Source organism: Platalea leucorodia (assembly GCF_965183815.1).
Source record: "Platalea leucorodia genome assembly, chromosome: 4".
In the NCBI taxonomy this organism is placed as follows: domain Eukaryota; kingdom Metazoa; phylum Chordata; class Aves; order Pelecaniformes; family Threskiornithidae; genus Platalea; species Platalea leucorodia.
In genome coordinates this window covers 109713944-109740487 of record NC_138826.1, presented here as the reverse complement: position 1 = coordinate 109740487, position 26544 = coordinate 109713944, and positions in this window count along the sequence as shown.

Below are 26544 nucleotides of genomic sequence, written 5' to 3'. Positions count from 1 at the left end.
TGTAGATGAGAAGGGAAAGGTGAGGCAATATCTCATGGTGTTCTCAGGACAGGTCTCAAGGGTGTCCACATCCCTAGAGATACAAGATGTTAATTTGCATGTACACAATAGAAAATCCATCTTATCTCTCAACCAGCTGTAGAAGAGGGAGCCTTGAGATTTTTGACTGTCATAAGGCTTGGCTTGATTCACTACAGGTTGACAGTGTAATACATTATAATATGATGTTTGGATGAAAACATTTTGCGAATGCAAGATTTTGAGTCCTAAGAGAAAACTAATGATAAGACATTGAAGAATGAATGAGATTCTTCAGAAATCAAAATAACATTAGTATATACTGTAATGTCATGAAAGATACTTGAGAAATCTTTATTTTTATAGCATGCTCTTCATGCTGAAGTGGTTAAATCAATCAAAACCATATCTCTCTATGGCTGAATTGCTCCTTCTCATGCCTGAAATTGTTTGGGACCACTCAGGCTTTAGAAGACCTCCTTTTTCTCATTTCCATGTAAGTAAAACCAAGATGAACAGAAATAATGGCAGAGACCTATAATATTCACTCTATGCCCTTTCCCAGCTGACTGCTTCCTTTGAAACCATTCCCAGTGCTGCTCGCTATGCCCTTTAAACAAACTCTGAAAAAGCAGGTAACGTCTACACTTCCTCAAGAGCTACTGCCCTCTATGCTCCTTTTATTCCAATAAAGATACAAGATAAATACAAAACAAGGGGAAAACAGTCAGAAAGGTAGCGCTTTGCTTTCCACCTCAGTACCTGCAATTGCTCCTTGTTTATTTTTCAAAATATTTTTCTTGGTTTACCTCGAAAAAATTGCCCAGAAATAAAAGCTAAATAAAATGTTAATAGGTCACAGAAACTGTCAGAAGCCAGTCTCCTCTCCTTCAAACTAGCTGCTGTCCGGTGCTTGCTATTGAAGTCTGCTGTGTGCATGGTTCGCATGTTTGAATGCCCTGCTGGCTCACAAGAGCAGAGCAGCAGGTTGAGCAGAAGGAGAGTATGACTTACAGAAAGGCACAAGCCAAACAAAGCTGCCTGGTCTAATTTTAAGCTTACAAGAACTGAAAATGTTTCTTTTAAATATATAGGTTAAGTTTCTGGAAGTATAAAGAATTAATCACATTTTAAAAAGTGATAAAAATGTTCACCATTACTTATTAATAGTAGCAGCTGTTGTTGTTATTATTATGCATCTATGGCTAAAGGATGTGCTTACAAAATATTTTAAAGATGAAATACAACACTGCATAAACCTGTACATTGAATAATGGACACACCCATTTGCATACCTGCAATGAATTTCCATCCATTTTTAGCCTCAGAAACATCTACAGGGCTCATAATATCTAATGATAGTTTGTAAAACAGTTACTCAAAAAGTTTTGGCATTTTCAAGGAACGATATATACAGAAAAAATATTTCAACCTATTACAAAAATCACACGAAATCTGAACAGTTAATGACTTGCTTCTCTGTTTATATGTGGCCAATTTTCCACCACCTTTGTGTTAAAGAATTCAGTTGAAACACTTTCAGTATTCTTTTATAATTTTCAAGTTATGCAGGTCCTGTTAACTATATTATGTTTACTCTTGCTATTTTCACATAATGAAGATTCTTTAAAAAGTTAATTGGTATTATCCTTGAACAACGTACTGCATTGTTTTCTAAACTAAGCTCTCAGGATAAAAATTTGCTATCTATGAAACTCTCTCAGCTTTGCTTTTTTATATCTCTCTGTTTTTCTGAACTGCTAATGATGAAGTAGAACATAGGCAATACTAATAATACTGGCTGGTATCATTATCGATATAAATTTCATCTGTTTTAAATTTTTGGTATATACCAAGGAAAATGAATTTTTAAGGATTACAGACACATGCAAATGTGTGTAGGTGCATACGCACACTTGCATACCACTTGTTTCATTGTCCCTAATAGCCATTATATGCATAAAATAGACTTTCAGTAAAACTCTGAGTATACCTGTGCACATTATATCTGTTCATAATTGCATAACAACAGCAGACATGATACAAATCAGATCTTTCTTCCTCAAAAGCTTCCACAGTTTTAGACGAAAAATTGAGTTTAGGTGTTGGTTGCTACTTAGCAGAGAAGTATAAATTCCAAGTTATATAATGCAGAACTAAGACATTGTTCTTTCCTCCAAAGGAGGGCAGTTTCATACACAACGCACCTAGAAATGATCTTCCAGCTGAGCAAAATTAATCCCCACATAGTCTGAAAATACTAACACACGGACATCTTAAAACTTTGTGCTTACAGAAGCGTTGCATAGCTTGGCCTTTTCAACCTATTATACCGATAACACTACTAAATTTCTGAGTTCCTTATACCAGATTGGCCAGTTATCATATAAAGTACTACATAAACTAAACCATAATAAACTAAAGAAAAATCTCCACTATGGGTTATATGCCCAGCTCAACTATTCACAATACTTAGATCAAGCCCAGAGGAACACCTCACACAAACATTACTGTAGTTATTAAAGTATTGATTGTTGTAGTTAATTTTCAGAACTTAATACTGCAGGCAAAAACACAGAGCAAAGAAAAATGGTTTCAAAATGGAGTTAAGGATAAGAACAGAAATTAATATCTTAATGTCAAAACATTTCCATACAAGTTGCAACAACTGGAAAAGGAATCTTTAAACCTAGGAAGTTCACGATTTGAAGCAAAATAACAGAAGCCTCAACATCCTGAGAAAGATATGTACAATCAAGACACTGATTTGACCTTAGCACCACTTTGTTATGGTGTCACAGAATGACAACATCACAGTCATTACAGTAACTTCTGTGGTAATCTTATTTGATTTTTAAAGGCATGTATTATTCCCTTATGGGATAATACAGGCTGTCTCATCTACTGCTTTATTTCCCCAGTACTGGTTTTGTTTAGAAATGCAGTACCAGGGGGATGCTTCCCAAACTAATGTGTAGACACAAGGACTTTAAAATGCAGCTACTATTCTGTTAGTTGTTCACTAATAAAACTTTTCAACATACAGGACCAATTTCCTTCACGTCATTAAAAGCAACAGAATGTTTTTATATGCAGACTACATGAAGAGTAATCTATATGCAAGGTAATCCTCAAGGTCAGTTGATTGCATTAATTTTCTGTAGCAACACAAAGGTAACCACTTCAGATTTAGCCATATACTTGTTTTTAAATGTACTTTCTATGCTCACAGACATTAAATATAATGAATGTCAATAGCTAGTTTTATTGTAACCTACTTTCTAGGAATATTTTTTAGGCAAAGAACGATAATAATTTGAACTCTGTGGAAAAGTCAACACATGATTGTATTAATTCATAGGTAATACTACTCAGGAAAAACAATGGGCAGACAGCACAGGAGTTCTGCTTCTTTCAGTATTTAATTTGTTCTAATTTGTGAACTAACTGCTGAATCTACTTGCAAATATTTAAAAGGTTTGTTCTGTCCTCAAAGTGTGAATGAAGAATTTTAGGGAAGACCTGATGTGTTCTTCTATAAAACCTGAATGCTGAGTCTTTTGTTTAGGAGTAAAACAGCATAGTGCAACCACCTCTTCAGTACAACCCAAAAAGTCAAAGAAACAGATAGCTTTTACTTACAACACTGTCACTTTACAATGAGTAGTATTTTCCTCTTTGTAAATGAAATGACATGTCTTCACCTGATCTTTGTCCTCTTTGTACTTTTTACTTGTTCAGTAATCTACCCAAACATACATTTTCCACAAGTTAAATCACCTGGTTTACTCTTCAAGCCATTTTTTCTCATTCCAGGCATGTTTTTATTTATATAATATTTGAAGAAATAGAGTCACAGGCTAAGGAATACATAAGGAGTAACTGTTTAACTTTGGTTGGTTTTGTATTCTCTTGTTGAAGCATAAGTTTGCAGTCAGAGGAAAAGACTAGTTTATGCAGCTTGGCTTTGGACTGTTCTATACCCTTGAAACCAGAAAACACAGGGTTCATGTGTACATGTGAATGTGTGTACTCCTGTGATACCCATGGGAAAATTTTAAGCAAGTGAAACCCAATATGTGTGTCTTGAGAGAAATACCTATTTATTCTCCTGCTGCTCCAATTTCTGCTCCTTTGTCTTTCTCATCATAGTTTTCTGTCCCACAGAGCACAACATCAACCTTAACAGACCACTTAGTTACTAGATAACAGCATGGACCAATTCAGAATCAATCAGGTCTATGTCTGACCATGCTCCTTTCCCTTCTTCTACAGCTCCTCATGGGCAAAGGTCTAGCTGAATGATGGCAGCAGCTGGTAGCGAATGAGGAACAAGTTTCTTTAATGGTGAAACTGAGACATCAGTTTAAAACAGATGAAGAAGTTCCCTCTGTGAGTTTGAAACTTAACTCTAGCAATGGATGCAGATCCACAGGCACATTAGCTGAAGGGGAATGACCTTTGGCAGCATACTCAGAGGAAGTTCTCTCACAACAGGGACTCTTTCATTAGTGATACATCACTGTCAGAGGACGAAAGTGTTCAAGATCACATTCCTGTAAGCCTCCTTATGTTCACAAAAGGCAGCATTAGTCATTGCTATTTTCTGTTTAGTGCTGTGCCAGAAACAATGACTATTCCTCCTTACAGGTGTTCCCACCTGCTCCTTGTACTATGGCTGTCTGAATTTATTCTGCTTGTAGGCTTCACAGAAGAAACGATACTTCGAAGTATTGCAGTGGGCAGACAGTCTGGATGGCCAAACAGGCAGGGAATTGCTGGCTCAGAGGTGTGAGGAGGAAGCTATGTAGGAAAGTAGTAGAAGATTGGCAGAAGTGAGGCTGAATGAAGAGAGTCAAAAGATACAGAGTATTCATCGAAGATCTGGGGCATCTAGATATGCCTACATACTTTGTTTCACATCTGCATTTAGATCTGCATTTCCCATATCATAGTTAAGTATTGTAATCATTAGCTGTCATAAACTGGGTTTTACTCACACTTTGAAGGAAGATTCCACCTTTATCCTGAAGACCTAGCTTGGGTTTGAAAATATGATGCATTAACCCACTATTTGAACTCTCATTTTTCAATGGTCATCTGTGTCTGTGTATTGTAGTACTATCTGACATTCTTGCAAACACTAATGCATGATTCCAACTTAGATGAAAACATGTAAAGCTGTAATTCCTGACATTCCTTTGTATTAAGCAGGGACAGACTTGTCAGAGGACTATATAGACCTCTTACATGTACTGCCCAAGGTTGTACATGCTCCCACATAATACAAGCTTGCAGACTCACAGCTGAATATGCATCTATCTGGGAGTTGAAATAAGTAAGCAGAATAAATCAGTTTTGCTAAAACCAAAATTTTAAAATTTTTAACACCAAGAATTAATTCACTGAAGTTTTTGTCAAAAGAAAATTGAAATCAATGATTTCGTATTTTGTATTTCATTTCTATAATGTCACAGTAGAGACAGTTTGGGTAAGGAAGGGCAACCAGAACTGGAACAGGCAGAGAAAAGCTGGGACATGAAGTTGGATTTTGCACCAAATTAATCAAGGCTAGAACTGGTGGTAGATATGTTCACACAGGAAGTCCAGATGAACAGAAGGTTGGCAAGGTAGTCTCCCAAGGTCATTGGCCTTCCAGAGCCCAAAATCTCTATGTCCCATTATTCTTCAGCTGTTAGCAAAAGGCTCAGACATTCCTGTTTCTTTCTGCATTGGCTCACACTAATGCCAACAACCTGCTATTGTCACTGAGTTATGCCATTTACCTCAAGAAGCAGAAGCCTAACAGTTAAAGTTTTCCATCCTGATGTGGATGAAACTAAATGTAGGATGTATTATGATGGCATTCCCTTTTTCTTCAGTTTGTTCTTTAAAATAGTAGGAAAATGGATGTACACATATATTCAGTATTAGTATGCATTCTTTACATAGTAAAGATGTCCTCAAAAGTTAGATAATGCCCAGTTACAATCATTGTGCATTTTCATGTCTTGTCCCAGTGTATTTTGTGGTAACACTGATTTATATGTCCATGTCAACCATCTTCTGTGAAATTCCTGAACCATTCATTCCATGAACGTGCTGAACCTGTGCCAGGGTTGACTTTGCATCAGTAATGCCTTTACTCTCTGTAGAATCGGCACAACCTTTGCTGTCAGAGGTTGGAATCTATATAACAGCTCACAGGACCGCAGGAACTGAAAGAAAGGTTTCATTAGGTCTGTCAAATGTTGCTGACACCAAACTTTCTGTAGCAGATAATGTCCCTTCTTTTCTTAAGAATGTTACAGAGATGAAATAATGTTTATGAAACAAGCATATACAAAGAACCCAGGAAGAGGCGTTTTCTGAATAAAAGACATAATTCTGCAGTCAGTGGGGTTTGGACAGTGCACAGTAAATGGGCTATGAAACCTCTAAGCAAACAAATATTTGCTCATTAAGGGAGCAGATATTCTGTGCAGTGAATGTAAGGGGAGTTCTGTGAATATTACAGTTTGCCATTCTGCAATTTAGGTCTGCATCGTAATGCATACAATCTTGTTGGATATTGTACTTTTAATTAAATTTTATACTACATATTTTTATGTATAAATGGTGTTTGCAGCTACCTGATATACAGTTGTACGGCAGCCTACCACTTAAAATACATATTCTGGAGCTTCCACAAAGGAGGCAATGATGTGAATCAAAGTTATTCCTGGACTTCTAATTTTTCTATAGGCACTTCTAACTTGCTATTTAGACTGTTTGCCTGTCTGGTGTGGCAACATCCTCTGCTCAGAATAAGGCCGAAGACTGCAGACAGAAGAGGTGACGTAACAGGCCCTGAAACTCATCTCCTGAAAATATATGCATTTCAAATTGCTCCATTGACAGCTCATAATCTTGAGAAGCCTAGGAGAGGTCTAGGCTCTGAACAATTCTACTTCAGATTAATTTTTAAATTAAAAGTAAAAGAAACACACAGAGCAGCTCTGGAACACAGCAAAAAGCTCCCATTTTAGAGAGCTGTGGATGTTCGTGACTAAAAGAACAAGCCTTAAAAACATGTGCTCCTAATGAATGAAGTATCGTACAAAATTCATAATGAAAGCCAAGATTTTTATAGAGCATAGGGATACTAAAAGGGCCTCTCCCCTGCAGACCTCCATATTCTACTCCTCTTGATGGTTGCAGGGACTTGTGTTGCCAGCACAGCTTGACTCCTGAAGAAGCAAGCTGCAGTGCCAAGATGGGGATGAATACCAGGGAATTGGTTGGACTTATATCCTTTCCTTTCAAAGACAGACACCTGCAGAAGATTTTCAGCCACTACCTTGAGGGCAATGAAACCAATGCTTCTTTTGAAAATCAAGAGTGAGACAAACAGAGAGACGGAGAAACATCATTCATGACTGACTGTTTAATGCTTTGTCCTTATACTTCAGACAACTAACTGTAGCATGTGAAATCTCTATTCTTGTGAATAACAGGTTTTTAAAATAAGGCAGGCATGAGAGTTCCAGCCTGTCACACCCAGTAGGCTCGTGTTTAAGGTGCTGTATTGGTAATAATTGCCAAGTCCCTGCAACTTGTTGGACCAGAAAGAAGAATTTAAAAACAGGGTTTGCCCTATCTAACTATGTTGTAACTGTTGGGCTATGTGTAACCAACAGAAATACACAAAAAAGCCAGTACTACTTACTTTGGTGATGACAGAATTTAGATTCTAATTAATAACTGAAAGAAACAAACAAAAAAAAAGGTAGATGGGTTAAATTTTTTTCACTGTTTTGGGGTTAGGGCAGTCAGCTGCAATAAAGCACACCATTTGATATTATGCAACTTCCATAATTGAATCCAAGAATGTAATTAGATCATAGTTTTACTTTCTACTTAAGACTGAAGAGCATAAATAGTGCTTTACCTCTACAACACATTCACTTGCAAGGCAGAATATGAGTCCAATTGGAGCATGATCCTCTTCTCTCTAGTATTACCTCTCTCCTTTTGTAATTAATCTTTGACCTAAGTTTCACCATTTAGCAATTAAATGCTTACACTCTGTTTTCCAAAGATGTTTCTTTATAAATGTTATTTTTATGCCTGCTGAAAAATATGGTTTCTATTACATCTGCTTTATTTCTTTTCAGTTAAACACTGAAAAAAAATACTATTCCATTACTAGTTTGTCTTTATTTCTGAGTGATAATTTAAGTCAAATTAGCAAAATGTTACAGAGAAGGTGGATCTGATACACTTTAAAATCTGCATGGAAATCATCTAGCTTCACTAAAATCAATTGTTTATATACAAATGTAAATCCTATGTAGGGTAGTAGCTTCTTTAAACATCTTGGCATCTTTAAACTCAGTTTAGCTATGCAGTTTTAGTATTTTTATATTCTCAGAGTACTTGATGTGCCAGATTGCACATTTTTTATATTTCTTACCTGTGCTTTCCCAGATGAAAAGTAGTACTTTGATTACTCAATCATAGTTATTAATAACACATTTTATTAACCAAAATGGACAGGGAATGTCTTTCAAGAGGTGAGGAATGCTATTGAGAACTGCACCTTAGGTAAGCCACTCACAAGGGAGTATTTCTCAGGCAGACATGCATCTGCCTGGAAGACAGTCATCAGCTCAGATACCTCCAGGGGTAGAAATTGCTGAGGCCAGGAGGCAGGTCACTATGCCCAAAGGCCTCTGAGGGAGAAAGCTGAACCAGTCTGCCTAGGGGATTGCTAATTACTGAGGAAATAACATCCTATATTGCTAAATGTTTCTCTCTGCCCTCAGGGAAAGTCGGCACCAGGCATGTGTCAGAGATAAATGGCTGTTAAGATCTGCCTGCAGAGGGATTTGGTATGTGGAGGTCAATCTCAAGCAGGTGATTTTGAGATGAGGTGATTTTTTTATTTCCCTTTTGAGAATGCCATCCGGCAGGCTGATGTCTGAAGAGACACCCTGTTTCTCTTCGCTACCTCAGCATGAATGGTGGATTATTACACAGTTCAGTACAGACATTTTAGTCACATTTAAGGACAGCTCATACCAAAGATAAGAGTGGCAATACTTAATTTCCTCCTCTGGTAACTTAAGTTATGATATAAAAAATAATAATCAGGACTTGAATTATAGAAAACTTGCAATGCACAAGTGAAAAATAAATCAATAAAGTATCTTTCCTAACAAAATATGCAGTTTATTACAACACTGGGTACTATATTGCTTTTCCCTGAATAGAAGGTGGTTCTCTGTACTTTGTGTCAGCATATTTCTATCTTGCAATAAATTCTGTCTATAAATTATTTATATTGTATATTGTCAAGAGAGAAATGTACATTGGAAGCAAGTTATATATGTGTATATATAGAGAGAATATGCATATATTCATATTGCTAAAGTAGAAGAGGGGTCACAGATGACAAAATGGGTAAGGTAAGTTTTCTACATAGTCAAAGAAAAGGAATAACAAAAAAAAACCAATAAAAATATTTTTTTATATCAGAAGTTAACTATAGTTCTATAATGACAGCTGTCAATGTACATATAATTACAAAATTCTCTTAGTCTGTTGCAGGAACAGGATAATTTTTTTTTTCGGAAAACTCTCATGAGACATCATTAAAATGGAGCTTTTAGTAGAGAACCAACAATAAAGACAAATGTATACAGTAGTTCACTTCTTGTAGAGAAATTACAAAAAATTGCTTGATTATTTCTAGTCAGCAGAAAATTCAGGTGGAAAATTATACTTGTTAGGCAGGCTTTTTAGGTAAAGCTCAAGAAGAAAGGGCAAAGAAGAATATTAAGTTTGTTTGTGAAGTAATATAGATTCTAACTCCACGTCTAGGCAAGCAACAAATCAAATAGTACTGTTGATTACTTGCCTTTGATCTATATTCTTGAGAAATGCAACATTCTGGCATGCTGACTGTGTTATCTAGGCACAATGAGCCATATTCCACAAGGAATACACAGTATTTGTTGTAAAATCAGATGCACTATTCTTCATAGTGAATGAATTTTCATTTATGTCCATTGACTGTTTCACTGAAGTAAAATATCTCTGAAATAAAAATGTTACAAGTACTTAAAGCATTGCTCTTCAAATGTGTCTCACTAAAGGCTTTCTTTTCACTTGGCCTCTGTACTTTAGAAATGAATAGTTAAACAGTGAATGATAAACATTCATGCTATTTCAGCTAAGAAAAAAAAATATTAACTTGAAAAGCTGGACCTATAGGTTTGGATCTATAACTCGTTTCTCAGATAGTTACTACTAATAATATATATTCTCCTTTCCATAATGAAAATCAAACAGTAATTTCACTTGAATAAGAGATACTCTTGAGTGCACAGTGGAACACATGAACATTTTACTGATACTTTCTTTTTCTCTCTCATTGTCATAATTACTGAAAAGACAGCACTTCACTTTAATGCCCGTTTTCAAAATTTCTATCAGCAAGTAACATCCCCATTGGAGGACTGATTTTAAGGAAAACAGGTCAAATAACCTAGTGGGACATATAGACATTCACAAATAATATATCTCCTTTTTTATTTGTATTGGAACAGTTTTTTCAACACTGGTATTACTTACAGTTCTTGTAACAACTATGTTTGTGCAATTTGGAGCCTGTCTATAAACTGAGGATAATTTCTTGTATATCACGAAAAACTTACGACTTTTGTATTTCTTCTAGACAGGATGTTATAAGCATAAATGCATCAGTATTCACATATGCAGTGAACAGAGCAAAGAGATCTTACTTGCTTTTCTCCAAGAATGAGAAAGAAAGTATTCAAATCAGAAAAGACAGATTTACCATGTGAATTTAAATGGTAATAATTATGCAAGACTATCATACCTATTGCTGGAGAATCACCACAATAGAAGTGTAGAAAGTCATCATCTATCCTAAAAGTCTCCTTTGTGAAGTTTCCATTTTGATCTAGAGTAATAGCCTGAATTTTAATGACAACAGTTTAGATTATTCCAATATCATTATCAGTGAAATGTGGGATTTCCCATAAACTGATTTTGAAGACAGTAATTTCATTATTCTTATCATTGTGTTTGCAATAGAAAAAGAAGAGTGAAAGAGACTGCAAATGACCTTGCCAATGGCAGGCTTGTAGTTTGCCCTAATGTGTTGATCTTTGAGAACACAACATGTTGAAATAATGAAAGGCCTACTGTTTGAAGCTACTGTGCCTTGGTCTAGTAGAACCTGTGGAACAACTGAAATAACAGCTTTTGCTGAAAATAAAATGTTTATGAATACAAATCTTCACTTGGGCTTTCACAGAGTTTTTAGGCTGTGATCCTGCAAATTATTGTCATTTTTTTTTTCCTTTATGCCATAGATACTGACTGTTTTTGATGAAGCAGATGTATGTTAATACTGATCCTGTCAACAAAATATTTATCAAACTATTTCTTGGATGAATTTTTTTTTTATCACTCAACCAAATTTTAAACAAGCCAAACAGTGCTTGGCATCCAATTTTGACAAATATGCTTAAATTATAAGCCTTGTTTTCTTTATTTAGCTAGGTTTATTAAAGTTCTTTTTATTATTTGCTTTCTGTTGTTTGTAACTCATCGGAACTAGCGCATACTGGGAATGTAACTTTACAAGAATTTGCCCAAAGCCTTTGAAGAAATAAACAGACAATTTTGATTCTTAATCTTACATCTAATTTAAGTCTCCCATTATTTTTGAGGCTTGTTTAAGAACAGGCTAAAAGCAAAAGGAAAGATTTAGAAGTTATGTAATTAACATGGTAGTTTAATTTTAAATTTTATGTAAATGACTCTTCTTAAGAACCTTTATCTTTTAGATTTCTCCAGAGGGTTCACTTCAGTGTTACTTGAACAGGAAAGCACTAGCATAAACAACTCTGGATGCTGTATTTGAAATACTGTTTCCAAACTACAGCTTTCAGAGTGGTGATTTGACTGTACTAGGGACAGGATTTCACCTCTGCATTTTCTTTTTTTTTTTTGGTCTCAGAACTTAGGAAGCCTTCTTCAATGGTGAGACCAACCTGTTTCCATGGGGATTCAATAGCTCTGAGCTTTAAACTGCAGGAAAAATAGGTGAAGCATAGAGAATGATGCTTACTTCCAGACATCTGTGGAATGTGGTCTGTCTCGGAAAAGTTCATGTTTTATTTATTGCTTTAATTTGTCTCTTATTTGTTGTCTTTTAAAGACTCAAATACAATGAGTGCCTTGTGTTTCAGTACACTACCCCACTCCCAATGCACCAATTGGAATATTCCCCAGTTTTAGACCACCAAATTAAAAGGTTCATTATTTTAGGACATTTCAACTTATTATTAAGGCTAAATTTACTTATGGCAGAAAACACTACCTGGGATATAGAACTTGCTCTCAACAATGTTACAGTATATAGAAAAGTTTCTTGAAGACTAGAGACAGAAAAGGCATACTGGTTCAGCCAGAACATGCCAAGAGCGATCTAGGCTGAACCTGTAAGGCAACAAGCAGGATTCTCTTTCTACACCTCTATGTAGAAAAACCCTAGAACATAAGTTTGACTCTGTACCTTTCTTGTGTGCATGCATATGATTAGGAAACAAAATAAGGATGGGCAACTTAAAATTCATGATCTGAAATGCAACCTCTATGCACTGACAACAAGCAATTAAAAAACCCTACAACCTTCAATTTGCTGGTGATCATATGTATCTCCAGAGACCGACATGAATTGAAGTCTACATAGTGAATGTGTTCTGGCTGCAGATCACATACTTTCCAATATTTTGTTATTACTTTTGCTACAAAGTCTTAACTACCTTTTCTTTTAAGTGGCACAGAGAGACTGCACAATGGTTTCATCATTAAATGTACACAGCTGACTTGAGAAGAATGTAACCGTTGTAGGAATAACCCTGATTTTGGAGGTCTTGGCCCTTAGTGACCAATTTGTGATTATCACATAGATCTCATGTAAGTACAAGCACATTTTTCAAAGTACTATATAATAGCATATCAAAAACAAACCAGTGAGTATGGTTTCATAATAATAAGGAAATACTTTTTTCTAAAGTAAACCATTTGTTGTGGTTTAATCCCAGTTGGCAACCAAGCACCACAGAGCTGCTCGCTCAACCTCCCCCCACCGGTGGGTTGGGGGAGAGAATCTGAAGAGCAAAAGTAAGAAAACTCATGGGTTGAGATAAGAACAGTTTAATGATTGAAATAAAATAATAATAATAATAATAATAATAATAATAATAATAATAATAATAATAATAATAATAATATAAAAAATTGTAACGAAAGGGAAAACAATGAGAGAGAGAGAGGAACAAAACCCAGGAAAAACAAGTGATGCACACACTGACCAATGCCTAGCTTGTCCCCAGGCAGCGGTCACTGAGCCCCAGCCAACTCCCCCCAGTTTATATACTGAGCATGATGTCAGATGGTATGGAATAGCCCTTTGGCCAGTCTGGATCAGCTGTCTTGGCTGTACTCCCTCCCAGCTTCTTGTGCACCTGGCAGAGCATGGGAAGCTGAAAAGTCCTTGACTAGTGTAAGCACTACTTAGCAACAACTAAGACATCATTGTGTTATCAACATTATTCTTATACTAAATCCAAAATACAGCACTATACCAGCTACTAGGAAGAAAATTAACTCTATCCCAGCCACAATCAGGACATCATTTTATCCTAATTATGTTGTGTTATTGTATTGAGTGTCCACGCCCAGGTGCTGGCAGCGGGGGAGCTGCAGAGCAGCCTCTGTGAGGAGAGGCCGGGGCTGCTGTCTGGTGGACACAGCTGGTTCCAGTTGGCTCCAACCAACGCACCACAGGGCACGGCTGAGCTCCTCAGCCAAGATGGTAGTGCCTCTGGGAAAAGAGATTTAAGAAAGGGCAAAATACTCTTTCAAAACAGTTATGAACTGACCATAACCCCTCATTCCCCATCCCCCTTGCACCACTCAAGGACAGGAAGGAGGTAGAGGAGATGAGAAAGAAGTGAAGCTGAGCCTGGGAAAAAGTGTGTGTGTGTGTATGTATTTTAGTTTTTGTTTCTCACTATCCTAATCTATTTTACTTGGCAATAACTTAAATTAATTTTCCCCTAGTTGAGTCTGTTTTGCCTGTGATGATAATTGTTAAGTGATGTCCCTGTCTTTATCTTGACCCATGAGCTTTTCCATCTTATTTTCTCCCCATGTCCTGTTGAGGAGGGGGAGTGAGAGAGAGGCTGGTCTGACAGCCCACCAAGGTCAACCCACCACAATTATCTTCTGCTTTCTTTTAAGATGTAAAAGATATTTCTAAATATTATCCTTCACTTATGACATTCGTCTGTGTGAGATAATCCCAAAGCGTTGAAAAAGAACTTAACTATATATAGATAACATCAGTCATCTATGACCAATTTAATTTATTGTGTGACAAGCATGATGTTTTTTTTTTTTTTTTTTTTATGATTTATTCACCAAAAAAGTAAAGAGTAAAACTCCTAGCCTCCCTCTCCTATTCTAATCCCAAAATCAGAAATAGTGCTTTTACCTTTTTGTTGGCAAACTGACATGAGTTAGATGGAGAAATTTCCAGTTGTAGATCACAGAACTGTCTCTGCAGGAACGTGATCCTTCTGTGGAAGGAAGTGGGAAAAGTAAGGCAGCCACTGACCCTCCGAATATGCTCCTTTTGCTGCACTTTCTTACTGCAGCAATCTGTCTGGCCACTGCAAGGTGGAATTATTTTGGCTAACCAAAAATCTTTGCAGCTACCAGCTTGGGAGTTGTTTATCTGGCTCCTTTCCTGTTCCTAGGTACAGCTTCCTTGCATTCTCATTTCTCTCTCACATAAAGGGAAACTCCTCCTCCTCCCTTTTCCAGCATGTCTTTCTTAAAGAGCCTGTACCCAGCCATCACAGCACTCCAGTTGTGTGAGCTATCCCACCACATCTATGATGCTAATGAGACTGTAGTCCTGCAACTGCGCTCAGTCTTCAGTCCTTGAAGAGGATCCCATAGTCGTAAAAATCAAATTGTTTTGTTTCCAAGTGCTTTTCCTGAATAACTTGTGGTACAAGGTAAAGCATCTGCAAAATGATTAGCCTAAGTGGTTTTTACTTCCAGCTGAGAGAATCTGCAGCAACGGGTGACATGTTTTTCTTCTGTGTTTTTGCTTCAGTCCAAGAGGAGGAGAAGGCAATAATCCCCATTATTTAACATTATCTAGACACATTATTTGATGCATTCTAAATGGTTCAGTATCTGAAAGGAAGTTTTTCTAGAAGCATCACTGTTTGCAGCTTGATGAAAAAGTTTATTGAAATGCTCTAAGGCTGTTTGGGATTTTCACACCACTTCACTCTAAGTGGTTCTACTGTACTTGACTACCCTCATTTTCCTCTTATGTAGCATAACCTTTTCAACCAATCCACACATAATCACCAAGTAGTCAGAGACTCCTAACATCAGTGGCAGAGCTGATTCAGCATGTCACATTGCTGAACCTACTAAATCACTGAGCTGTGCAACATAGAGATGAAATCTTCCTCAACATTTTCGATAGCGTGTCCTTTCAGTGACAGCCACTATGAAGGTGCCAAGGAGCCCACTGTGACAGATGTAATAAGGAACAGCATCTCTGACATGAGGACTCAAGAGAAGACGAGGTGACAGAGAAGACAAAGACTGAGGTCAGATCTAAATCTATTAAATTCCATTAATCACAGCATTCTTCACTTCTTTCTTACCTTAAGGGCTGAGGAATTGGTACACCTTATTGTGGTTGGCAGGAAAAGTACAGGCAGTTTGTCTAAGTCAGTTAACCCATTTGGGATCCTTAGATCTGTGTTAAAATGAAGATGGATATGGTAATTGAAATTATTGTGAAGAAATCTTAATTTTAGTAAGAAAGTCACAACCATAGACTAAACACTTAGCAATAGTGTAAACAGATTCATTAAAGAGATATAGACATTAGAAACAAGACATTAACCCAAGAAATGGACATTAGCCCCTCAGCAAAATACAGATTAATTACTACTTAAGAAGAAAAACATAGAATAGAATGGAATAGACTACTTCTAGTTGGAAGGGACCTACAACGATCATCTAGTCCAACTGCCTAACCAATTCAGGGCTGACCAAGTTAAAGCATGTTATTAAGGGCACTGTCCAAATGCCTCTTAAATACTGACAGGCTTGTGGCATCAACCACCTCTCTAGGAAGCCTGTTCCAGTGTTTGACCACCCTCTCAGAAAAGAAATCCTTCCTAATGTCCAGTCTAAAGCTCCCCTGGTGCAGTCCTATCACTGGATACCAGGGAGAAGAGATCAGCACCTCCCTCTCCACTTCCCTTCCTCAGAAAGCTGTAGGGAGCAATGAGGTTGCCCCTCAGACTCCTTTCCTCCAAACTAGACAAGCCCAAAATCTTTGGCCGATCCTCATAGGACATTCCTTCCAGCCCTTTCAACTGCTTTGTTGCCCTCCTCTGGACATATTCAAGGGCCTTAACATCCTTCCTAAATTGTGGAACCCAGAACTGTACACAGTATTCAAGGTGAGTCTGCACCAATGCTGAATACAGTGGGATAATCACCTCTTTTGACCGGCTGGTTATGCTGCGTTTGATGTACCCCAGGATGTGGTTTGCCCTCTTGGCTGCCAGGGCACACTGCTGACTCACATTGAGCCTGCTGTTGAACAGCACCTCCAGATACCTTTCTTCAGGGTTGCTCTCCGGCCTCTCCCAGTAGTTTGTTGGTTTGGTCAACCATATTTTAAATACTTCAAATGATATCAAACTATGTTTGTTCCCTATAGTATGAAACTGAGAAGGAGACAACAGCAGGAAATCTAAATATCGGAAAATGTTAATCAAGGTAAAAAATAAAATGTTAATAGTAAAGGTTAACATAACGGAATGCTTCTCAGCGGTCACCACCCTAATACATATCGTTCAGGGTCTCTGAAGAGATGGGTGGTACACCTCCATTTACTTCTGCAGAGTGTTTTGACAGTTAAAAATATAAGTCTCTCAGAAAAATCTTGTAGTGGGCAGCTGCATTATCCCTACTCCATAGCCATCTAATGCTGAACACATCTGAACCCTGCAGGTCTCAGGACTATTTGTCTCCAGAAATATGTCATCCTAGAAAAATGACCAACAGAGAAATACATAGTGGAATATTCTGGTTCTTCAACTAAGCAAACAGCAGTGTAGTGCACTTCAGACAGTCACAGCTTATTCTTTCTCTCTGCATTGTTTTATCTCCTTTTCATCTTTAGAAAAAGTCCTGAAGAACCTCATGTTGGGCTGTAAGTCTCTCGTGTTTTAAAATTGCGGCCTGTGAAGGTCTTGCTTTCCTGCAAGTATGTTTATATTTCTATAGTGTATCTCTCTACTAAGTTATTTCTTTAAGTACCTCAGATACTTCTTCGTTCCCTTTTTATCCCTAAAACCAATTTTGCACCATCCCCATATATCTATTTCTTCATCTGGTGAATTGTTTACATCTCTGGGGTTTCCAGTGTCACCTGGACATCTCACCCGTCCTCTTGTGGTTTTACTCCCCAACACTGCATCTTGTATCCCACTTTCAAGGATTTTGCTGTCATACTATGCCTGTATTCTTCTACACTACATCATTATTCTAGAGTTACAAATATTTCATTCTATGCTGAATATTTCATTCTATGCAGAACAGTCTTGTTATAAAAATATGGTTGTACCAAAACATTATACAAATATAAGCAAAAGTAAAACTAATCAGGCAATAGCTAACCTAGTCATTAGAAAATGGCTTTTATATCTAAAGAAGCTAAACCAAAACCCAATGTAGGCCAATGCAACTTCAGACAAAGCGTGGCAAGCCTCATTCCTGATACTATGACCTGTTACAAGGGATGGCAATACTATATTTATAGGGCTACAGGGCTACAATAATAGCTACCAAGGATCTTTATCCTCAGAAAATATTCTTGATATATTATTGGAGACTTCTTTGCCTTCAACCTGTCCATCAAGTTATTTCTGTCTTTGTCTCTTAAATACCTTATATACAGTCGTAGCCTACACCATTTGTTTTCTGAATACTAATATTGTCTCTTTTCCTTCTCACTTTATCAGAGCCGCATGAATGACCACATGAAGAATTAACTTTTCTCTAAATAGCTTCATTCTTGCACAAAGGTTTTTATTAAGTCCATTTTCTGACTACAGTTCATCATGGAGAAAATCTGCTTCAAAGTTCTGAAAGAATGAGTCTCAGGGTAAAGCACTGCTGATTATCCTCTAGTATTTAGGTATTCAAATGAAAATTGCAGTACTTGCTTTAGTTTCATTCCAGACAGACAATTATCAGTGTGCCTAAACCACAGTCACACTCAGCTCAATACTGATTGAAGTGAAGCACACTGCTGAGTTAGCAACACTTCTGTGTAACGGGAAGATATACACAGAGAATGTAAATCACATTGGATTTATGCCAAAGTCTAGAGCAAGGTGGCCAGACCCAGAGACTGTGAACTCCTATCCGTCTCCTTGTCACTCATTCCTGTTATGAAGTTTCTCCTCTCTACTCTGAGTTGGTTACACTTACACACACAGGGTAGAAAGTTCCTCTAAGAAATTAGGAAAGTAAAGCAAAGAAATGAGAAAACAATGCTAAACTCTCATGTGGTTACCCCATCCAAGCATACTGGAAGAAGAGATCCATCAGAAAACTCAGATAAGATGCAATTCAGATTTAATCCTGTCACCGAAAAGATTTGGATGCCGCTTCTTCTCATGTAACAGTGCCACAAGAGCATGACCCTTCAAGTCCTCAGCTTGGATAGATCCTGAATTCTTAGGGTGAGCCTCTTTTGCAATTCCATTGGTTAAACTGAAAACCTTGTGAGAAATTTTGGGCACTGATAAGGCCATCTGCACCTGATGACACAGGCAGAATTTCAGTTACTGTTTTTTCACCATCTTCTCCTTTCCATCTAAATATTTCTTTTAAATAAAGGAAGAAAGACATCATTAATTTATAAATTCATTAGTTCAAAGAGGATCCTTCAGGGCTGAAAAGCTGTTTGTTAAGAACCAGTGACCTTGTTTACCACAGAGACTGTGTCCTGCGACATTGGAAACTTGTGGGATTCATGGGAGAATTGCATTTGCTGACAGACTGTGGGCCTCTGTGGACAAGGAATACATTAGTTCCAACTATTTTTATTAAAAACAGATTCTGTAGAGCAAAGAATGAAATCATTGAACTTTTCTTTAGTATCGGTGTCAGTACAAATGAGTCCATAGTATGTATTTGGTTATATGTCTGAGATTTTTTAACGAAGGCAAACTTTATCTTGCAGACATATAATAGTACTGCTCCTAATTCATTAAGTCAGCACACATGGTCATATCCATATTAAAAAAAAGTAACTGACAGAGGGAGGGGCACATCTGAAGGGAACGTGTTCATCATCAATATGGAGTCTGAAGAGAGGGCAAGTGAGTATTGCCATTATGAGAATACTTGCTAAATAGTTATGGAACTATGGCATCAGAACTTCTGATAAAGAAAGAAAATTATTACAAAAATTCAATCTAGGCAAAAATAATGAAAGAAAATAGATGAGGTTCTGATGTTCATGAGATACAAAACAAAGATATGAAAATTAACTCTCCTTCCCATAAAGTAGAGCTTCCACATACATCAATTCACATCCTATATTCATTTAGAGACTCCTAACTGATTCACATTTTATGTTTTTAGTTTATACAACTCATATTCCTCTAAAATATAGCACTATTATCAGACTCCATTACAAAGGCTACATGATTACTCAAGCTGACAATGACAAAAATAATTATCATTAGATTGCTCCAGTATCCCTTCCTAAAATTCTTAACAAGATTTTAAACAGTACCAAGAGACTGATTCTTGCAGCCAAATTGAGGGCAGAGCCAGAAATAATTGATGTTACATTGACAATGACAAATAAAAATTTTAAATTACAAGGGAACATTTAAATTAATTTGAGGAGAAATTGAATGCCCTGGCAAGAGAGATCATATATTGTTGCTAGTCAAGACCAAACTGTCCTAAGAGAGACTATTAAAGGCTAACAAAATGAACTTTGTTATAATTTAAAGGCACCCTACTGAAATTAGTCAACATAGAGAGTTGTGTAACTTTTGTTCAGAATTGTGGGAAAAGCTTCCTGCATTACTTCTGCCATTAGCCATCATCTGTACAACATAACTGCTCCTAGGTCTGGTCCATTTCACTCATCTGAATTCCCAAAGCCTTAGTCTGAAGCCAGGAGCCATTTTGCTTTTTCCCTCTCCTGATGCCATAAATTGGGAACCTAAACCTATTGGCAACTGTCTCGAGTGTTTTAGAAAAAATGCTCTTGAATGCTTCTTAAACTTAAGTAACTATAGCCCTGAGAATAATAGGAGGGTAGATTCTAAATATTTTTGTTATTCTTATTATAATTTTGCATTACTTACTACGCTGAAAAGTATCTTTTTCTAATCTATGATTACAGAAGCATTGATGAATAGCTGGATGGGTAGATATGTATCTAACAGGCATTGTTATATTTACATTCTTCTTCTGTGTTTTTGTTCAGGGTGTTGTGTTGTTGTGTCTCCCGCTGCCCCCCCCTCCCCTCCCCCTTTCCCCATTCCATTTGATTGTTTTCTGGTTAACATCAGCATTAGACAAAAAAAACCTTCTTTGTTCTTATTTTTATTCTGGAGTGTTAGCACGAAAAGAGTTTTCAGTGGACTAGGAATAGACCGCTCTTCACAACCTTGCAAGCCATGCAGGAAAAATCCTCTCATTTCAGACGACATATTTCAAGAGCTGATGGAGATGGAAGTTCTGGGATCTTCCACATACAGAACACAATGGCTTCCTAAACCTCCTATCACTCGAAAGTGGAATAGGGGGAGGCTGGACATGACTCCAGGCCCTTGGGTGATTCACTGTCTTCAATTTCAACAGTCCTTCCTTGCTGCTGAAACAACCAACACACTGCCAGCTGAATGACATAACCCTAACACCAGAGCCCAACTTGAACTCCTCAAGCCAAAGAGCTGCTGATGTAATCATGGAAACACATGACGTTGTCTAGGCATTTTGGAAATCCACTTGAGCTGGAATGATCTTGTGTGCACACATGGAAAATATGCAATAAACCATATATAAAATGATACACAGACCAGGAAATTAAGAAACAGATATATGAAATAAGTTCTAAATAAAGACAAATCTGATAATATTTTGTTATAAAACTGGATACAGAAAATAGTTCTGATGATGAGAAATTTCTTAGTATAGTATATAGTATATATTTTCAGAATTGGCAGAGGATACAGAAGTCTACAGAAACCAAGGAAGAGAAACAGCTTAATGTTTTTTCACTGAAGCCTCTGAAAGCTTTCTCTCTGACTAATATGGTCATAACCATATAATGTATAAATAGATAATGTGTATTAATAAGTTCAGTTTTCTTCAATAAATAAAAAATCTTAAAAAAATATTTTAAAGACAATAAATGTTCATGAAGAAAAATATTCTAATTTTTTAACTCTTACTATTTTTATATTATGTTCATCATAAAACATTCAATGCATTAAATCCAGAAAGATTTTCCTTAAACAGATGATATGAAAAATCAGTAACAATTGGAAGTGAAAGGATATCTGAGTCAAGTAAGAGTGAATGAACAGTAGATTGAACAGGGCAACAATGCATTTCCCATTCTACATGTTTTTTCAGGTAAGAACTTTACATGGGGATTGAAATTAGGATTTTACTGCCCACACACAATACATCAAGAATTTTAAGACTGGAATTTCATTTATAAGCACAGGGTGGTGTCAATGCGGTCAGATTCAGGTCCTTTAGCTCTACCCACTGATGTATGTTATTGTATATGAGATCAGATTAAGACCCATTAAATCCAGATTTAGGAAAAGGATAAATGATTTTTGTCTGGATTCATCTCTCACCTGAGTCTTGCTCATTAATTGTAAAACGTTAGTGATTAGAGGCTTCCAGCATGATGAGCATGATACCGCATGCATACATAGTAGGAGACCACACCTGTTCCAATGAGCTTCTGTTACCCAAAGGAGTAACTAATTAGATACAAACCATCCTCAATTTATTATTTATTCAACGTTGCTGATCAAATTAGAGGGCAGAAATGCATGGAATTAACAGGGAAAACACACACACACATGCACTTATATTTATGTCATTCCTGGTCAAATGTCTGGGCAGGTCAAATACTCCTTGGAAATTCAGTCTTCCCCACAAAGGCAGTGTCCAACAGCTCTGGTTTGACATGCATAGGAAAAGAAATTCCATGGCTGCTGCTGTCCTCTGTCTGCTGTCTGAATGCTCTTTGGAGGTGGCTGCCCCTGCATGCCCTGGACAGGCTCAACTGATCCTACTTGGGCTGTAGCTATGTTGTTTTTTTTTTTTATTTGTGCATTCAAACCTTTCTTTTGCTCTCCCCTAAGTTAGATCAGTCCTGGCCAGTTCTTATTAATTCTTCCTTCCTCACATTGAGCAGCTACAAGATTTGCCTCTACCTACCTGGCAAAAGTTTCAGTGGTAACAAGACATGCAATGGGAGATAATTTGCTGCTGCGGTGCTTAAGGCCATTGCCCAAGGACATGAAACAGTACAATGGCTGACCCAAGAGAAGATCCCAGAAGGTCTCCTGATTTTAAGTCTGTTGTCACAGTGTCGCAAGTGGTAGTGAAAACAGAAGATTGCAGCAGACTCTTAATACACACATTAGTAGAAAGTGGGAAATGTGAAGCAGAACAGATCAGTAAATATTTGAAGAAGATAGTCTATGGCTATTTTGCATCAAAAGTGAAATGAAAACTACTTCTCCCCTTCCTTTCTCAAGATTTTTTATTTTAGAAACAATAAAAAAATGCTTCTTACATATCGTCTGCCAAAAGTTTCATTATGTATTTAAAAGAAAGTTCACAAAAACGATTTAAGAGAAATGTAGAGATCTCTAAAGACTTTATAAAATAGTTGAAAACAGAAGGAAATCTCATAAGTAATCCCTGTTGACCTCTTCTTTTATGGTGATTCTTTTTCTATTACATTACATTTTAGTCAATCAAAATGATCATTATATATTGATATAGCCACATTTCCTTCATGTAATTGTGAAGCATGATTTACTTGATGGCAGGATCTATGAAATGGTTGTGTTTAGTGCAATTGAATTCAAATGTAAGTTATACTTTGAAAACAAAGAAATTGGAAAGGCATTTAGAATTTGACTGTGAAAACTGCACATACTAATCACTGTATATCTTGGATACACATGCATTAACTTCAAACTCTAAGTGAGATAAAGTCAATTCACAGAATGCTGGAATGAGCGAACGTGGAATCCTAACTTTTCAATGTGCTGACAAATTGTTGTTTCAGCAAATAAGAAGAGACTACTCAGAACACTTTCTTATTGCTGGATCAAATTACAGGTCTTGAAAGACAGCTGTAAAAATTGATAGAACAGAATTAAGTTATCATGTAAATCCTTGTTGCTTCAGAATAACATCTACAGAGATGAAAAAATTTAAAAATCATGTTATAATAAGACTATAAGAATAAAAGTATTTTTCTGAAGATAATGTTAACTTCATAAAGGTATTTTGATGCAGAGAAAGGTTCACATAAAAATGTATATTAACACAAACTGACTGTACTTGCCGTTCTTAATCAACCATCTCAAACTCTGAAGACATATTAGAGTATATTTCTTAAATGACTTAGATGCCTATGAAACAGATACTATTTTCCCTATTATATCTGTATCAAGACTCAGAATTAAAGAAATAGGATCTGTCTACAGTGAAGAAGTGCAATAAATACATTCAAGAAAAGCATTGAGAGTGAAGAACCTCCTACAGACCTATTTCATCCAGCATGAAATAATTGGTACAGAAGTGTGTCAAAATTACACAACTTTCCAGAGCTTAAGTTCTTGAATTACAAGCATGAGGCAATAATTTTCTTGCGATACATAGTGTAAAATCCACACCTTTTGTGAGGGAAGGTGAAGTGATCTTCTTTGAAAATCTCACAGCTCTCTTTTTATAAACAAAATTGCCGAACCATCCCAAAAGCCATACAACTATCCACCTCTAATTGTATTTGGAAGCTGAATTCATCCCTCTGTCAAAGAAGATTCAAGGCCATGGTTTTAAATTCACAGAATCACAGAATCATAGAATGTCCTGAGTTGGAAGGGACCCAGAAGGATCATTGAGTCCAACTCCTGTCCCTGCATAGGACAACCCCAAAAGTCACACCACATGCCTGAGGGCGTGTCCAAATGCTTCTTAAATATTGTCAGGCTTGGCGCCGTGACTGCCTCCCTGGGGAGCCTGTTCCAGTGCTCCACCACTCTCTGGGTGAAGAACCTTTTCCTAATATCCAACCTAAACCTTTCCTGGCATATCTTCCTGCCGTTCCCTCGAGTTCTGTCATTGGTCACCAGGGAAAAGAGATCAGCGCCTGCCCCTCCTCTTCCCCTTGTGAGGAATCTGTAGACCGCGATGAGGTCTCCCCTCAGTCTCCTCTTCTCCAGCCTGAACAGACCAAGTGACTTCAGCTGCTCCTCATACAGCTTCCCCTCTAAACCCTTCACCATCTTTGTGGCTCTCCTCTGGACACTCTCAGTAGCTTTGTATCCTTTTTGTACTGTGACGCCCCAAACTGCACACAGCACTCAAGATGAGGCTGCACCAGTGCAGAGTACAGCGGGACAATCACCTCCCTTGACCAGCTAGCAATACAGTGCTTGATGTACCCCAGGACACAGTTGGCCCACTTGGCTGCCAGGGCACGCTGTTGGCTCATGTTCAACTTGCCGTTGACCAGAACCCCCAGATCCCTCTCCGTGGGGCTGCTCTCCAGCCTCTTGTTCCCCAATCTGTACGTACATCCAAGGGTTGCCATGTCCCAGATGCAAAATCTGGCACTTGCCCTTGTTAAACTTCATACCGTCGGTGATTGCCCAGCTCTCTAATTTGCCTAGATCTCTCTGCAGGGCCTCTCTGTCATCGAGAGTGTCAACAGCTCCTCCCAATTTTATGTCATCGGCAAACTTAGATAGGAAACCTTCAAGTCCTGCATCCAAGTCATTTATGAAGATATTAAAGAGCACTGGCCCTAAGATGGATCCCTGCAGAACCCTGCTAGTGACTGGTCGCCAGCCCGATGTAACCCCATTTACTATAACCCTTTTAGTCTGACCCATCAGCCAATTGCTCACCCATTGCATTATGTGTTTATCCAGCTTTATGCTGGATATTTTGTCCAGGAGGATACTGTGAGAGACAGTATCGAAAGCTTTACTGAAATCCAAAAGGATTACATCGACTGGCTTCCCTTGGTCAACTAAGTGGGTAACCTTGTCATAGAAAGAAATTAAGTTTATGAAGTATGACTTTCCCCTTGTGAACCTGTGCTGGCTGGGATCAATGACTGCGTTGTCTTTCAGGTGTTTTTCAATAACTCCCAGAATAATCTTCATAATTTTGCCAGGCAGAGAGGTGAGACTGACAGGCCTGTAGTTACTGGGGTCATCCTTGTTGCCCTTCTTGAAGATTGGGACATTTGCCAGCTTCCAGTCAACTGGGACCTCCCCAGATTCACAAGAGCATTGGAAAATCATTGAGAGATGTCTCGCTATGACATCAGCCTTATATCTTTAAGTACCCTCAGATGAATCCCATTGGGCCCCATTGCCTTATAGGGATACAGCTGGAACAGCAAATCCCACACAAGTTCGGGGTTGGTTGGGAGTGTATAATTCTCACAGTCATGGTTCTCTAGCCCAGGGCTCTGGGGGTCCCAAAGCCTGTCATTGGTGTTGAAGACCGAGGCGAAGAAAGCATTAAACGCTTCTGCTTTGTTTATGTCCCTGTTTGTGAGGTGACCATGCTCGTCAAGTAACGGGCCAATGTTATTTCTGGCCTGTCTTTTGCTATTTACATATTTAAAAAAGCCCTTTTTATTGTCCTTCACAGTACTGGCCAGCTTCAGCTCTAATTGAGATTTGGCCACGCGTATTTCCTCCCTACAGTGGCGAACTGCTTCTCTGTTCTCCTCTCGTCACCTGACCATGCTTCCACTGGCCATACATTTTCTTTTTTCATTTTAGTTCTAGAAGAAGATCCCTACCCAGCCTAGCTCCCTTCTACCTCGCCTGTTTGACTTCTGAGATTTTGGAATTGCCTGCTCCTGTGCTATTAGGAGGTAGTACTTAAAAAGTACCTTTGGGGTAATTATAATCTTTAAGCAATGGATTATTCAGGGTGGAATAAAGGAGTCACAGAGGTGCTCCATTTTCTTCAGATTGCATCTCTATGCAAAAAGGATGCAAAATTAATATGGCAGAAAGAAATCCTGTTGGTAAGATCCTGGTTCTGTAATAATTAAGTTGTATATTTCAAATG